The sequence below is a fragment of the Equus przewalskii genome, chromosome 4, assembly GCF_037783145.1.
Source record: "Equus przewalskii isolate Varuska chromosome 4, EquPr2, whole genome shotgun sequence".
Classification (NCBI taxonomy): domain Eukaryota; kingdom Metazoa; phylum Chordata; class Mammalia; order Perissodactyla; family Equidae; genus Equus; species Equus przewalskii.
Genome location: NC_091834.1, coordinates 54,417,294 through 54,433,175, shown reverse-complemented (window position 1 = coordinate 54,433,175; position 15,882 = coordinate 54,417,294). Strand labels below are relative to the sequence as shown.

Below are 15,882 nucleotides of genomic sequence, written 5' to 3'. Positions count from 1 at the left end.
AAAATTTATCCAACTGTATGCTTAAAACTGTTGAATTTTATTCTATGCAAGCAACACTATAAGCAAAAAAAAAAAAAAAAAAAGGTGGAGGATAAGGTGACAGCTGGCAAAAATACTGACCAAAATGAAACCAACCAACCACGACTCCACCACAGTCCGGGGCTTGAATTCCTACCAGCCAAGTGGCTACACCCCAGTCTCTCCCAGTCCTTTCCCTTGCTGAGCGTGGGAGGGCTGCGCGCTCCTTTTTTGCAAAACCGGTGATCAACCGCGCCCTCCACCGGCTAAAGCTGCTACCTTCATTTGTGGCAAAGCACATTGCCCCTCCCGGCCGGCCGCTCTGAAGGTAGCTGCCGCTTTTGTCGTTGCCATTTCCCTGGGGCCGCAGCGTCCGGCCTCATCTACTACTAGGAAACAGGTGCGCACGTGCGGGGGGTGGGGGAGGGCGGCATTTGCTCTGGGGCCGCAGGGTTTTTGGGGACATGAGTGTGGTGGAGGTCTCCTTCCTCCTGCCTCCCACTTAGGTGCCTTGCGAGGTGCCACACCTACGCTCAGGTGCCAAGTACCTCTGCCCACTGCGCAGGTGCCTGTCAGATACCCTCCCTCCTCGCCCCCCCCCACCCCCGCCCCGGAGGGTCAGGCCTGAAAGTAAACTGGGGGGCAACCAGAGCCTTTGGCTCGGGCTTTTTTTGTCGCACCCCCAACTCTCTCCTTCCCCGCACTAGCCCTCCCGCCCCGCAGCCCCTGCGACGTCCCCGCAGCCGCAGCACCATCGCCCCTGTCCTTCCCTGACTCTGAGGCCAGCGACAGTTTCTTTTCCATCCCTTGCTCCGGGAAGGAGGCCGCTATGCGTAGGCAGGCTCGCAGATTCCCGTTCCCACAGACGCAAGCAACTCAGCTCCATCGCCCCGCCCCTTTGGCTAGTTTCTGCCGGCTTCCCACAGCTCTCCGGGATGAGAAATGAACCGGCTACAGAGGGGCATATTTTCCTGTGTGTTTACCTCCAGGACCCGCCAGGGCACCTTCTGGGAAAAGAACTTAACCATCAAGATGGTTTGAGCCTGGGATGCCTGCTTGGGCTCATCACCATAAGGGGATGCATTCGGTAGACTACATTGGGCCAGTTCCAGACTCGACAGTCTCTTTTACTAATTTTGGTTTTTAGAAATTATTTTAATTTTTAAAAATCTAATCCATATACGTGGTAAACAGAAGCAGTATCAAACGATGTACAATATAGGTGCGTCTCTCTCCCACCTTTGCCTGGAAGAAAACGTCCCCGACCTCATATTTCCTTCCAGCCATTTCCCAAGCATGGTTAAGTCTATTTGTCTATGTAAGCAAATGAGACATACCTATCGGTCTTTTGTTTGTTCTTTTAATCTATTGTGTCTTGTGGAATCTTTCCACATCAGCGTATAGAGAGCTCCTTCATGCCTTTAAAGCAATGGTTCTCTGAGTGTAGTCCCCAGGCCAGCTACACCAGCATCATCAGGGAATTTGTTAGAAATGCACGTTCTTAGGCCCCCTTCCAGACCAATTGAATCAGAAACTGCCAGCTGGGGCTTGCTGGTGACTGAACAAGCCCTCTGTGCTCAGATTTGAGAACCCCCCTGGGGGCAGGGGGCTGTTCATTGTTTTGGTGTGCCATAATTCATTTAGCTAATTAAAAAGATAAAATATTTTGAATTGTTTTAAATAGTAAATCTGATGTTAACACCACTTAAAGATGATCTTACTTACATAACCCAGTGAGAGGAGAAAGCCAAAATAAAGATACATTCTTAACCCCAAGAGAAACTTCATGGTTTTCACATGGGTTTGTTTATTATTACAAGACCCATGAGGTCACAGTTGGTGGTGAAGTGTCTCAGGTTGATAAGCAGTTAAATCTGTTGTGCAAACATAGCTTGCAAGCGAACAAACATAATCCTCTAAAATAAGCATTTCTATGCAGTTTCCGATGACAAACACATGATTTCAACGTTACAGGTCAACATTTTGATAGATAACTATGAAAACAGGCCTCTAAATATTAGGACAGCTTCTTGCTCTTTTTAGTAAACTGATTTTAACAGAAACTCAGCTTCATCTGCACAGGATATGAATAGGTAAGGACTTATTTTAGTGTTACAGTAATTAGTTGGCAAATATTCTCTAACTGCCTTCTTATCTTTTTAAGCAACGGATCAGGGCTAACCAGATGCTTCTCTCATGGAAAGCACTTACATGAACAACATCTTCATTCAAAGTTTTCACGATACATTTGAAACTTGTGGTCCATAGTGTCAAACTGTAATTTTAACCAAGATTGAATCGAAGTATTTGAGCTTTCAATTTTCTACTTCACTCCATCTTCCAAATACTGGGCATTTAGACTCCTTCCAGTTTTTGGCCTAACCAATTATTGCTTCAGTAGCATCTCCCCACACACATGCAAAAATTATTGGGCAGGGTAGATCCTTTGAAGTGCAACTGTTATGTCAAAGATTATGTGCATTTTACATTTGATAGAATATTGCCAAATTATAATTTAAAGAGGTTGTTGCAATTTACATAATATATTAAAATGTGCATTTTCTACATCCTTGCTAACGTCTTGTATTTTTAAAACTTTTAAATATTTTGTCAATGTGCAAGGCAAAGAAGAGTGGTTTCTCCTTGTCGTAGTTCCGTTTATTTAATTACGAGCCATTTGGATTTCTTTTTCTATTTATGCTTCTTTCCCAGTTTTCTATTCTATTTTAGGTCTTCCTTATTAATTTGCAAGTGTTCTTTATATGTCAAGTAAATGAGGCCTTTGTTATCTGTGTTGCAAAAATCTTTTTTTTTTTTGTTATCTTTTCATGTAGGTTTTTCATACAGAAAATTTTTACCTTTATATGTCCAATTGATCAATCTTTGTTTTTATGGATTCTTGGTTTTAGGTCTTCTTTTGAAAAACCTTTCCTTTCCCCAAGGTAGAGACCACAAATGCATATTAAAAAGCCAAAAGTACCTAATCAGTGAAAGTACAGTCATTCTCCACGACCCTTCTAGAATTTGCACCAGCCAAGCAGGCTGAGGATGCAGTAGAAATCACCACCCCTGTATCTTTCCAGTCCTTGACCTCAGCACTAATCTTGGCAATTCTCAAGGATGCAGAGGGGTCAGTTCCAGGGGACTCCATTTGGCCCCTCCAGCCATAATGGCCTTTATGCCGTAGGTCAGGGATCCAATGTGAGCATTTTGCCAGTTGCCAAGTTTATCTATTTCTTCTGTACATCTTGGGATTGAGGAAATAACCACAGTAAGTGTCCATGTTGAACCTACTGTGAGAAGGACTTGGTCCAGGACACAGTCCATCACCTGACCTCTGTGAGCTCCCATTCTGAGTGGTGGTCCAAGGTGATATTTCAGGTCTCTGGGGTTTCATGTCAGTTCAGAGCCAGTATCTAATAACTCCTGGGAGGTTTGTATATTTTCCTTTCTCTAGTTCCAGGTACCGGAGTAAATGGCCACAGTTTGCTCTGGGAAAGCTTTGGAAGAAAATCCTTATTATGCTCTATGGCTGCATTATACTCTATGCTTGGACATTCATTCCAGGGCTCCAGGTCTGTGAACTGGGAAAGAGGCCATGCATCCCTCTAGGATAATTTGATTTAGGTTTCTGCCCACCATTCCACATTTTTTTCTGCCAATATATGTTGTACAGTTGTCCCATCCCCAGCATACTTTTCAATGCTTTTGTGTGTGGAGAGTGCTCCAGGATCTGCCAGTAGGGTACAAGTGGGTGTGTGTGTGGTAGTGGGAGTAGGTGTGGGGGCTGCTGAGCAGGTTGCACATAGTAGGTTCATCTTGATGTCCCTGTCTCCTTGAGCCTTTGCAGGAAGGTTCTGATGATTCCCTCTGAATGTAGGCGACTGTGGAAGGCAGCATAGTTGCAGATGGAATTAAGGTGCTAATCAGCTGACCTTAAGGAGAGGATCCTGGGTCATCAGGGTGGTCCCAAAATAATCACAAAGGTTCTTAAATGGAGAAGAGGGAAGCAGAAAAGTCAGTTGAGAAAGAAGGCATTGTGAGAAGGATTCTACTGGCTGTTGCTGGCTTTGAAGATGGTGGAAGGGCACCTGGAAGCAGTAAAACAGATTCTCCCCTGGAACCTCCAGAAAGGAATGCAGTCCTGCCAACACCTTGACTTTAGCCCAGGGAGACCCATTTTGAACTTCTGACCTCCTGAACTTAGGAAGTTCTAGATAGTACTTTATATTGTTTATGTTGTTTTAAGCCACTAAGTGTGTGGTAATTTGTCACAGCAGCAATAGGAATACAGCTCCCACTGAATCCGAGTTTCAATTTAATGTTACTCCCAGGTTCTAGAGTCAACATATTACATCCTGAATCTCAGATGAGGATACTCATGAAAATAAATTTAGCCTTATCAGGCCTTATTGTCAGTGGTGTACTGATAAATGTTTAACAATCAGGAATCCAAGGGGGTAAAAAGAAAAGCCCTGACTTATTATGTTAGCCTATTTCCAAGTTGCAAATATTCTCACCATTACTCACTTCAAGCTATAAACATCTTATTACTGAACACAGATTTGGGAAGAGATGCAGAGTAGCCCACTATTATGTAGTATTTCTCTCATATAGCTACAGTAAAGCCAAATAATCTCAAAAGCATAGATAATAGTAAAGTGTAGTGAAGATAAGTGGGAGTGATGATTTAAGTATGACCTTTATTTTTATGTACTGATTGTAAGTTTATGTGATTTAAGTTTTAATAAGGGCTATGTTTTACAAATATTTCATAAAATCCTTGAAAATTTAACACTTGGCTCTCACAAGCTGATTTTAGCCAGCTCTTGAAAACCAACACTTACATTTCATCCTCTTTCATCCATCATCCTTAGATTGCATTCTTATATGTACTCCCTGGACTCCTGCACACAAATGGATGAGGTCAGTGCAGGCCCAGTGTTTATCTGGGCTACACTGGGATCAATTCTTCTTGTAGGCCGGGAGGCACATCCTGGTGGCTGTTGAAAGGTTTTATGCAGGTGTAGGTAGTTTCCTTCCATGTGAGAGGGACTACCTCTGAGGACAAGGCAGATTTAAGGGGAATAGGGGGTTTAGAATTCTCAGCTCCATCCCTGTCTGCTCAAATAGCACCATCTCAGGGCCGGCCCTGTGGCCGAGTGGTTAAGTTCGCACGCTCCGCTGTAGGTGGCCCAGTGTTTTGTTGGTTCGAATCCTGGGCGCAGACATGGCAGTGCTCATCAAACCACGCTGAGGCAGCGTCCCACATGCCATAACTAGAAGGACCCACAACGAAGAGTATACAACTGTGTACCCGGGGGCTTTGGGGAGAAAAAGGAAAAAATAAAATCTTTAAAAAAAAAAAATAGCGCCATCTCAGAGTCCCACTCCTTTCCCATCAGAGCCCTACATGAGTTCGGTGGTTCTCAAAACCTGCATCAGAATTATCTGGAGGACTTGATAAAACTCGGGTCCTGGGCCCCATCCCCAGAGTGTCTGATTCAATAGGCCTTGGGCGGAGCCTGACAATCTGCATTTTTAACAAGTCTCTAGCCGACACCGTTGCTGCTGGTGTGGAACTACACTTTTAAACTGTCTTAGTTTGAGAGCCCTGGTGGGTTTGAATATTTATTGCAGTTTTGCAACCATGACAACCAGGTGTTGGGCTTGGCTCACAGCCACATCTGCCTGGGATTACAGGAGATGCGAGATGCCTTCAAAGCTGCCAAGAGGCTGCTGACTTTCCAGTTCTGTTCTCAGTTGGACATTCACAGCCTTCACTTTTCCTTTTCCCTCTGCACTCTCTCTAGTTCCATTAAAAAAAGTCAGCTGACCCTACAATCTCTATAATTACTACTTCAGTTAGCCTTTGAAGTATAACAAACCACCATAAAATAGAATGGCTTAAGAAAACAATCATTTTATTTACTTACAATTCTGTGGGTCAGCTGGTCGCTCTTTTCAAATCTGAACGGCTTGACTGGTGTTGGACGGTCTAGAACAACATGACTGGGGCCTCAGCTGGGATGCTGGAGATGCCTGGGATGGCTAGGGCCTCTCTTCATGCGGTCTCATCCTCCAGCTGGCTAGCCCAGGTGTTCTCATGTGGTGGCCCGCGGACTGCCAAAGAGCAGCAAGAGAGGGGCAAGCCACAAACGCACGAGCACTTCTGCAGCTTCTACTTGTGTCACATTTGTTAGCATCCCAAGAGCCAAAGGAAAGGACGGCTAAGGCCAGAATCAGGGGGCAGAAATAAACTCTACCTCTTGATAGGAGGAGCTGCCAATTACTGTGTCCATGTTTTTCCAGTTTTATTTTTTTAAATTTATTTATTTATTGAGGAAGATTAGCCCTGAGCTAACATCTGCTGCCAATCCTCCTCTTTTTGCTGAGGAAGACTGGCCCTGAGCTAACATCCCTGCCCATCTTCCTCCACTTTATATGTGGGATACCTACGACAGCATGGCTTGCCAAGTGGTACCGTGTCCTCACTGGGGATCCAAACCAGTGAACCCTGGGCTGCTGAAGCAGAACGGGTGCACTTAACCGCTGTGCCACCAGGCTGGCCCCTTTCCAGTTTTATTGATATATAATTGACATAACATCATCTAAGTTTAAGGTTAAAATGTAATGATTTGATATTGCTCAGTGATCACCACAATAAGTTAACATCCATCACCACAAATAGTTACAAATTATTTTTCCTTGTGATGAAAACTTTCAAGATCTATTCTCTTAGCAACTTTCAAATATAAAATACAGTATTGTTAACCATAGTCACCTTGCTGTACATTAGATCCTTGGAACTCATCTTATAACTGAAGTTTGTACCTTTTAACCACCTTCACTCAGTTCTACCCCCCCCCCCCCCACCTCTGGCAACCACAAACCTGATCTCTGTTTCTCTGAATTCGGTTTGTTAGAGTCTACATATAAGTGAGATCATACAGTATTTGTCTTTCTCTCTCTGATGCTTCCTTTAGCATAACGCCCTCAAGGTCCATCCATGTTGTCATAAACGGCAGGATTTCCTTCCTTTTTACGCCTTAGTGGTATTCCTGTGCCTCCTGCCCCCCCCCCCCCTTTTTTTTTGGTCTACACAATCCCTATCTTTGCTGTAGTAAAGAAGGGACACAATCACTTGACTTCCCAATATCTTATACTCCACTTATACTCCACTTCACCCCATGCAACCTCTGGTGAATAATTCGGATAACCATGATGCCACCGCATGGTATGAATAACTTGTGCTCCATTTCCCTCAACAAAGGAGTTTTCCATGAGTAAAACATGCTCATAATTGCATTTTGAGGCTGTTTCCTAGGGACACTTCCCAAATGAATTACTGAGTCAGTTAGAGTCCTGGCAGGCCAAAGACGGCATACTCAAACTGGATACTCTGAGGAAAGTTTACTAAAGGGATTATCTACCAAGCTGTAGGCAGAATTAGAGTCATCGGTCACATTTAGTACAGTGGAGTTAGCACTTGCAGGGAGTTGTTACATCCTAAGCCTGACAGGACAAGGGAAGGCTAGAATTTCTGGAACCCTCGGAGGGTAGCCGTATGGGGGTAGTTACCTGACAGTAGTGGAAGCCTTCTGTAGATGATACAGTCAGCTCCTGGTGACCCAATGGGGTGGGAGCCAAGGGGATAAAAGCCTTGACCTCTCTCTTCTCCTGCCATCTGATCTCCTGCTGCTGTCTCCCCTTGGCCAATCCCAACTGACAGCCAAGGAGAAAGGGGCCATTGGTGCATTCCCAACAGGGCAACCTCCCAAGGCAAAGAGCAAGGTGGTTGGAAGGGCACGTGAATCGTGAATGGCCTCATTCTGAGCAGGGCAGGCCAGTCTGTCCATGCCTGGGTCAGATGAAGGAAAAATAATATTCCTTGTGATAACAATGTCTAACTCTCACCCTTTCCAATTTACAGGCCTTGCTCATGTGCATGAGCTCATCGAGGATACAAATCAACTCGAAGGAGGTTGGTGGTATTCCCAGTGCATAGACAAGGCAACTGGGTAAGTAAGTTGCTGGGCATCTCTGAACTTTAAAGTCACACAGCTGGTTAGTAAGATTAGAACCCACTTGTGTTCTTTGGGTGTATCAAAATGCTTCTGTCCAGTTGAGGCGACAATGTAAGCAGACTCTTCAAATTAAAATTAGGGCTGCCATAACAAAGTCCCACAAACTGGTTGGCTTAGAACAACCGAAATTTATTGTCTCACAGTTTTGAAGGTGAGAAGTCTGAGATCAAGGTGGCAGCAAGGTTGGTTTCTCCCTGAAAGAAAATCTGTTCCACGACTCCCTCCCAGTTTCTGGTGCTTTGCTGGCAATCTTTGGCATTTCTTGGCTTGAAGGTGCCTCACCCTCATCTCTGCCTTCATCTTCACGTGGTGTTCGTCCCGTGTCCATGTCTCTCTTTGTGTCCAAATTCCCCCTTGTTATAAGGACACCAGTACTATTGGCATAGGGCCTGCCCTAATGACTTCATATTAACTTGACCATCTGTGAGGACCCTATTTCCCATTAAGGTCACATTCACAGGTACTGGGGGTTAGGTCTATAACATCTTTTTGGAGGATGCAATTCAACCCATAATGGTGCTCTATTATCAGACATATCAGCTTTATTTATTGAAGGTTCTACACCTTTATAGTACTGAGAAGAGGCAATTTACAATGTGAGGAAGAGTTTAATACTGTTTAAGTACCATGCTTTGGCTGTATTGTGTTCTCTGAAAACTGTTCCAAGAATCTTGTAATCACTGCTAATTAAAATATGTTATTAGCTGAACAATAGCTTCCCTAATTGTACCAGGTAACTGGGAAATCCCCAAACAACAAATAGAAAGATAGTGAAAGACCCGGATCTGTTTCTTTTGTGGAATTTAAGGGTAAGTGATGCCACCTCTATGGCCAGAAGTCTGGTTTCCGGTTTCTCCTTACCCGGTTTTAATCTGTTCCAAACGGTAGGTGTCGCTGTTGCCTGCTCTGTGGTTCTTCACTCTCCATAAAAACCCTTGGGTAGAAGAACTAACAATACAGGCATTGAATGAGAAAATTTATCTGAGGCTACTGCTCCCCCCGTCTTTGCAACTGCTCGTCATTTTCTCATTCACTCAACTGTGCAATCCATTTGGGGACATTTCTGTGGCAAAAGTAAAACCTTGTGGGCTTTTCTCCAGGACTCTTCTCAGCCTCCTCCTTTGTGGGTACTGACTCAGGACAGCAGGCTGAAGACTGTGCGCTTGGAAAGTTAGGCACAAGGCCTGTGCAGTTCAAGTCCACATGGTCATATGGCCCCACACTGCTTCTGCCCTGCTGGGCAGCAGTCAGCAGTAGTTTCTGCTCAGTGGGCTGTTGGGATTATCCTCTGTGATGATGTGGCTCCTGTGAAGCATGGCCTGGCCTAGCACGCATGTAGTTCCTGTGCTCACCTTTTGTTAGAGCTAAGGTGTGTATTTCAAGTTACCACCTGGGTCTCCATTTCAAGGTTGACTTTCATATTTTCAAGGAAGGGTCTCGTGCAGCACTAGTCAGGGTGAGGAGGAGGGTGGGGTGGGGTCCTCCTATTCAAACACTCTGATTCCCACTGTGCGCAGGCACAGGGCCCACTTGGTGACCAGGTTGTCAGGAGTGCTCTCCTTTGCTCTGGCTTGTAGGATAACAGATGGCAGGAAGGTGCATTCCTGAAGGCTGTGGCTCAGAGAATAAAGCTCTTCCTTTCTTCTCTCCCCCTTCAAACACAAACACAACAAATGCACAGCTCCCCAGGAAACGTGGGGAAGGAATCCTGCGCTGTGGGAAGGATAGGTGGGGCAGGGGATGAAGAGGAAATAACATCTGCTTGGGCAAGCTGCAGGGGCCTGGAGGCACAAGGACAGACCAGCTGCTCCTGGGAGGGGCCAGTGGAGGAAGAGCAAGGAAGGAAGGGAAGCAGAGTTCAGGGACGGTGTGCGGCCACCTGTTTCAGATGTGGCTGGAGGTTTATACAGCAGCAGCCTCTCTGTGGTGGCCTCTGGGAGTGGAGTAGTCCTTTCATGGATTTCCAACCTCCGGAGTGGGTTAGGATGACTGTAACCATTGGTGGGGGTTGCTGGGGCTGCTTCTGGGCCAGTCCTGATCCCAATTACTCAAATAGACATAGGTATTGGTATAATTTGCCCAGTTTTGTATTTCTTTACCTGTATTACTTTCCTACTTTGGAAAGGCAATGTGGTAAATGTGTAAGAAAGTTGTGCTTTAATTTTTATACCTTTTGTAAGAGTTTTCAAACAAATAGCTATATAACTGAACGAAATCTCTTATCAAACTCTTAGTCCTGACTTTTAGTTAGGGCTGGACCTAAGATTGTGGTGACATTTTAGGAAGCTCTCAGATCAATCAGATGTAAATTCCTTGGAGCAGGGGTCATTTTCTCATTTTGTATCTGCATGGCTGAAAAACAAATGATGGACACTGCATAAATAAATGGTACTTCTCATTATTAATGAAGATTTTCCCCCTTCTTCCAACTAGTTGGAGAGACAAACCAACAATTATGATACCTCTTACTATTTATAGTAACAGCCTCTTCCATAACCCAGCCTTTAGGGAGGGGAGCACAGCTTCAGGGACAACTTCCTGGGGAGGGGCTGAGTGAGCTGAGAGGGCTGAGCAGGAGTCAGAGGGTGTGAGAGTGTCTCAGTCCCTGGGGCGCCTGTGTGACAGCCCAGAGAGGAGGGACTGCAAGTACAAACAGCCAGTGTGGCTAGAAAGAAAGGGTGGAACCAACTGGCAGGTTTGCATGAGGGAGTGAGGCAATTGGCTCTGTCTTAGCAGGATAACTCCTTTGCAGAGTAGAGGGCAGACAGGAAGGGAGCTGAGGATCACTCAAGGTAGGGGGACCAGTGCACACGAAGTTGTAGATGTCAGATGAAGACTGGTCAGGATCTGACCACGCTGGTCCATTGGGCTAGAAAAGAAGTGAACTGACGCCCAAGCCATCCAGGGGCTAGGAAAGGCTGGGCATCCCACAGCTGATGCCCAGAGAGCTGCCTGCTGGGGCCGTGCTTGCAGGCCCTTCTCTGAGAATAGCAGCACATGGGGTGGGGATCAGGCTATAGACTGTGCTGAGAGGTGAGTGGGTGAGTGCTGGAGAAGTCCTTTGGGACTCAGCATGGAGAAGATTGGCGTAGGTGGGAGGTGGAGGCGATAAAGCCAGGCCTATTCAGAGGAGGTGGAGACCATCAGTGATGAGGTAGGAGCAAAGGTATGGGGCCCAGTTTGGAAACTCTTGAACTACGTGAATGCGCATGAAGGGCAGCGCATGCGCGTCTCAGCCTGGGTGTGTCCAGCTGCAGAACTCGCCCCACGGTGGCACTGATACACGTGAGCCTTTGTCATCTGCTTCCCTCAGTGGCTATTAGAAGCTGACGTTGACTGCGGCGCATCTGCGCCACGGCTATATACACTGAAATCGCCTGGGAGCTTCAAAAAGCGGTGATATCTGGAATCCGCCCCAGCGATTCTGATCTAACTGGGGTGCGGGACCATTGACCGTGGCAGGCTTATATAAGCCAGGCATTATACTAATAGCTATGTACATGCATTATCTCCTTCAGGCCTTTTAACTGGTGGTTCTCAAAGCGGGGTCCCCGAAGCAGCAGCGTCAGCATTCCCTGGGAACTTGTTAGACATGTAATTCTCTGGTTCCTACTGAATCAAACTCTGGGGGTGGGACCTAGCAATCTATTTGAATGAGAGGGAAAATCATCTCTAGTTGAGAACCACTGATTTAAGGAATAAATCTCTAATAGTGAAATTTCAGGTATCAGTAAGTTATGTTCAGAAATGTGTTGGAGACAGAAGGATCCTCTCATTGACTCCCAGATAATACCCACAGGCAACTCTCACCATTCCTACCCTTTTAACTGGAGCAAAAGTGAGCATGTTCTGTCTGTACGCCTTATCCTTCTATATAATAAAAATCTGTTAAACACGTCAAAACAGAACACTGGTGATTACTTCCTTCTAAGATGACTCTTTTCTCCCAAGAGTCGCAATGAGCAGCATGCGTTTTGTCCTTTCTCCTCAGTGTGAGGGATAGAGTTTGATGTTTTGTACGAAAGGCAAAAGCTACGCTCTGCCAATTCCTGAGCCTGCAGGACCCGCTGCCATTTCTCTTACGTTCTAAGAGCTCCCCCTTGCGGTAGCTTCTGCGAAAACGGGGGCGCTCTTGCTCTGCTCCCCTCAATTTGTTCCAGGTGTGGATGTCAGCTCGAGGAGGCAAGGCGTGGTGTGAGGGATCTTTGGGGTAACAGTCGTGACAGTAGCAAAGTGTTATCCCTCCTGATTCCAGTTAACCTTTTAACTACCTTCAATTTCTTATCCAGAAGAAACTAGTAATGGGGGAATGAGAGGAACGGAAGCTGGCTCCCTCGTGTAAATGTCGGAGGGGGACCCCCTCTCCCTCTTCAGGTAACTGCTTTTGGCCTCCGTGTCCTTTGTCCCTTGAATGGTGGGCCTTGCTCAGCACTTCCTGGTGCCTATCCTACAAAACTCCTGCTGTTCTGCAAACAAGTACATCAGCAAAAAGCTGGGTTTGTTTACTGCAGGACTTCTCAGGGCATTTACAATTCAAATGGGCCTTGTGAAACTCCAATGAAATAGCTACAGTGTGCAGAGTTTTCCTAACTCTTAAACACAGAATCTCACTTACAAGGGGTGTGTACAAGCCTGGTGTTCTGTGGACCACATTCTGGGAAGACTGATCTGGTTGTAGCTGGCAAGGAACTAGCGATAACTAGCAGTGTCAATGAGGAAAGAGGGGATTCTGGAGTTTGGGAATATAGATCCTATGGCCTCCTTGCTGAGTAAATGGGCAACACCTTCCCTCTTTTCCTACTGGCTCGAAGTCTTTGCTCCTGAGTACTTTTCACCTCTAGTTTTCTGCTGGGCTTTAAATGCACGAGTGCATCTCAAACACAGCACCAGGAATCTCTTTAGCTGCTTATGTACAATTTATGCCCTATCCATAAGCCGTCATGTCATTTTATATTCCTAAAGTAACGCCGGCTGAGCCAGCCTGGAGAGGAGACTGCCAAGTCTTTACTGCCTGGAAGGAGGGACTATGCGGAGGAAGCTCTTCCCCTCACCCCTGCTTCCCATTCTAGTGAAATAATGACTTTGTTCTACAAGTACCATGGAAAGAAAATGCTCAGTCCAGCTCTCGGAAACACCCAGAATAAACCAAAGTTGGCCTGATAATATGCTGATGATGCAGATCTGGCAGTTAGTGGAACAAGTGTGCTCCTATTCTATTTTATTTGGAAGCCCTATTTATGGATCGATTGTGAAACAGGGATAATAGATCCAGGGAACCTCCTCCAGTTTAAAACCACCAAAGATGTTGACTTCTAGGGGCCGGCCTGGTGGTGTAGTGGTTACGTTCATGTGCTCTGCTTTAGCGGCCCGGGGTTCACGGGTTTGGATCCTGGCCGTGGACCTATGCACCAAGTATCAAGCCATGCTGTGGCGTGCATCCCACATGTAAAGTAGAGGAAGATGGGCATAGAAGTTAGTTCAGGGCTAATCTTCCTCAAAAAAAAAAAAAAGAAAAACAGATGTTGACTTCTCAAAGGCCTGAAGATTGCCAGCAGGAGTGTGTGTGATGGGGGGAGAGTATTGTGGATGCTGTTGTCACCCCACCCTGATTGGGTACTGGCTGCCAACAGCTCCCGGGGCTCCTTGGTCTCTGAAGAATTGCCCTTAACCAAATGGGATCCACCTCACCACTCTTGCCCATGAACGGCACCTCCCAAACCACCTGCCCAGGGGCAGACCATGGCCATTGACTGAGCTGCACGAGCGTGCAGAATGCCGGCTCCCCCGCCCCGAGACAGCACTATTTCTTTAGTACATTCTGCCATTTTGGGTTCCCGGTGGGCTCAGGCTGAAGCCAGGTTCCAGCTGAGCCTACCTCCCTGTCCACTTAGCTCTCTTCCCTGCCTGGCTGCTTCCCTTACACCCAGTGCTACCAGATCTAGTAAATAAAAATAACAACACCCAGTTCCATTTAAATTCAGATAACCAACGAATAATGTTAGCATAAGTGTGTGCCATGAAATATTTGGGCCATGTTTGCACTAAAGTTATTTGTTGGTTTTCTGAAATTAAAATTGAACTAGGCATCCTGTATCTTATCTGCAACTCTACTTGTACCCCTTCTTCCCAGAGCATGCCCCCAATAAATCAGTTGAACAAGAGCTCCTGTCTCAAGCTCTGCTTTTGGGAACCTCCTAAGAAAGTTGGTGCGGGGGGGGGGGGGGGGAGGAAGTAGGAAAGGAATAGACACAATTTGAGCCACTCAGGACCCTTTATTCAAAACCACCTGGTGAGTGGCCTGTAAGCAGCTTCTCTTGCAAGCAGAACTCTGGGACTCTGAGGACCAGATCCAGAGGGAGTTCTGCCTGGCCCCTGTTGGGAACAATTGGTCCCCTGAGAGAACACAATGGCCACCCAGTCTCCCCAGAGCAGGATTCAGCTTTCCTGGGCTTGACCTAATTAAGCATGAAATGTCAGTGGGAATAGATGCAAAAATATTTTGTTTTTCTTAAATGATGCTTCCTTCCCAGCTCTCATGGATTACAGGAACTGTACTGCTAATGTTACCTCATTGACTTGAGTCCTAACAGCGACGATTTAGCTTCATTTCCTCATCTTTCAACACAATACTCCTCTGGTCTCACGTGGCCGTGTTCATCTGAGGAGTGCCATAGCTCTCAAAGTGCTCGTGTGAAGTTGAACTGGCCCTGTGATGTGTGTTTGGCTTTGTAAAACGGACTCATCTGGGAGTCTTACGTATCTTACGAAATAATTCGTTGCAGTGCACTATTTTCTAGTATAGGATAATGACATCAAACTCCAATGTGCTAATCTTGGGATCTTGTTAAAATGCAGGTTCTGACTCAGTCTGTGGTGGGCCTGAAATTCTGTATTTCTGACAGCTCTCAGGTGATGCTAGACATCAATATCATCTTCTTTGTTAAAATTATTTTTTGGTGATGATGATTGGCCCTGAGCTAACATCCATTACCAATCTTCCTCTTTTTACTTGAGGAAGACTGTCATTGAGCTAATATCTGTGCCAATTTTCCTCTGTTTTGTATGTGGGATGCCGCCACAGCATGGCTTGATGAGCGGTGTGTAGGTCCCCACCTGGGATCCGAACCCTCAAATCCCCGGCCACTGAAGCAGAGGGCTTGAACTTAACCACTATGCTGCTGGGCTGGCCCCCGAACCCTCCTCTTTTTATAGATGAAAAACCAGCCCAGACAAGCGCACAGGTGGCTAACAGCAGAGCTGGGATTTAAAGCCGGGTGATCTGGCCCCAGGGCCCATGAACTTTACCACGAAATCAGGCGATGGGGAAGCTGATTAAAAGACTGGGTGGACTGAACAGGTGTATAGGTGAATTGACAGGACACTGGGCCAAGAGACTGGCTGTAGCTGTGGCCAGATCACCTGGGTTCAAGTTCAGCTACTACCTCTCACTGCACGAGCTTGGATGTCACTAACTTGTTTATGTCACCGAGTTGGGGTCGTAAGAGGGACCCCCTCACAGAGCTGTTGGAGGGTTCCGTGGCATAATCCATGTTAAGTGCTTAGTACTGAGGCTGTCAGAGGAAACACCTGATGACTAGTTATTGTTACTGTAACCTCAGACAGTTGTCCTGGTGCAAGCAAGGCAATGCACTGTGAAGGACTTGCTGTGGCCCCGGGCCGGCCTGCACTCGAATGCAGTCCTTTCCTCTCACTGTCTGCTTTTACTCATTGTCTTGCAGCAGCTTCTGTTCCTTTAGGATGGAGCTTAAATGATCAT

General features: G+C 46.2%; 1 protein-coding gene across 4 annotated transcripts in view; it reads left to right on the top strand.

Annotated features, from left to right (window-relative positions):
* The first annotated feature begins 262 nt into the window (after positions 1-262).
* The window catches only part of RAPGEF5 (Rap guanine nucleotide exchange factor 5), a 348,364-nt gene continuing 332,744 nt past the window's right edge, over positions 263-15,882 (top strand). For 3 of the 4 annotated variants that reach the window (XM_070615909.1, XM_070615908.1, XM_070615911.1), the window contains exons 1-2: positions 296-418; positions 7,952-8,039. The gene's annotated coding sequence lies outside the window, so the exon portion shown is untranslated. Of the gene's footprint in view, positions 419-7,951; positions 8,040-15,882 lie in introns of all 4 variants that reach the window. The other variant, XM_070615912.1, reaches the window with a different exon arrangement.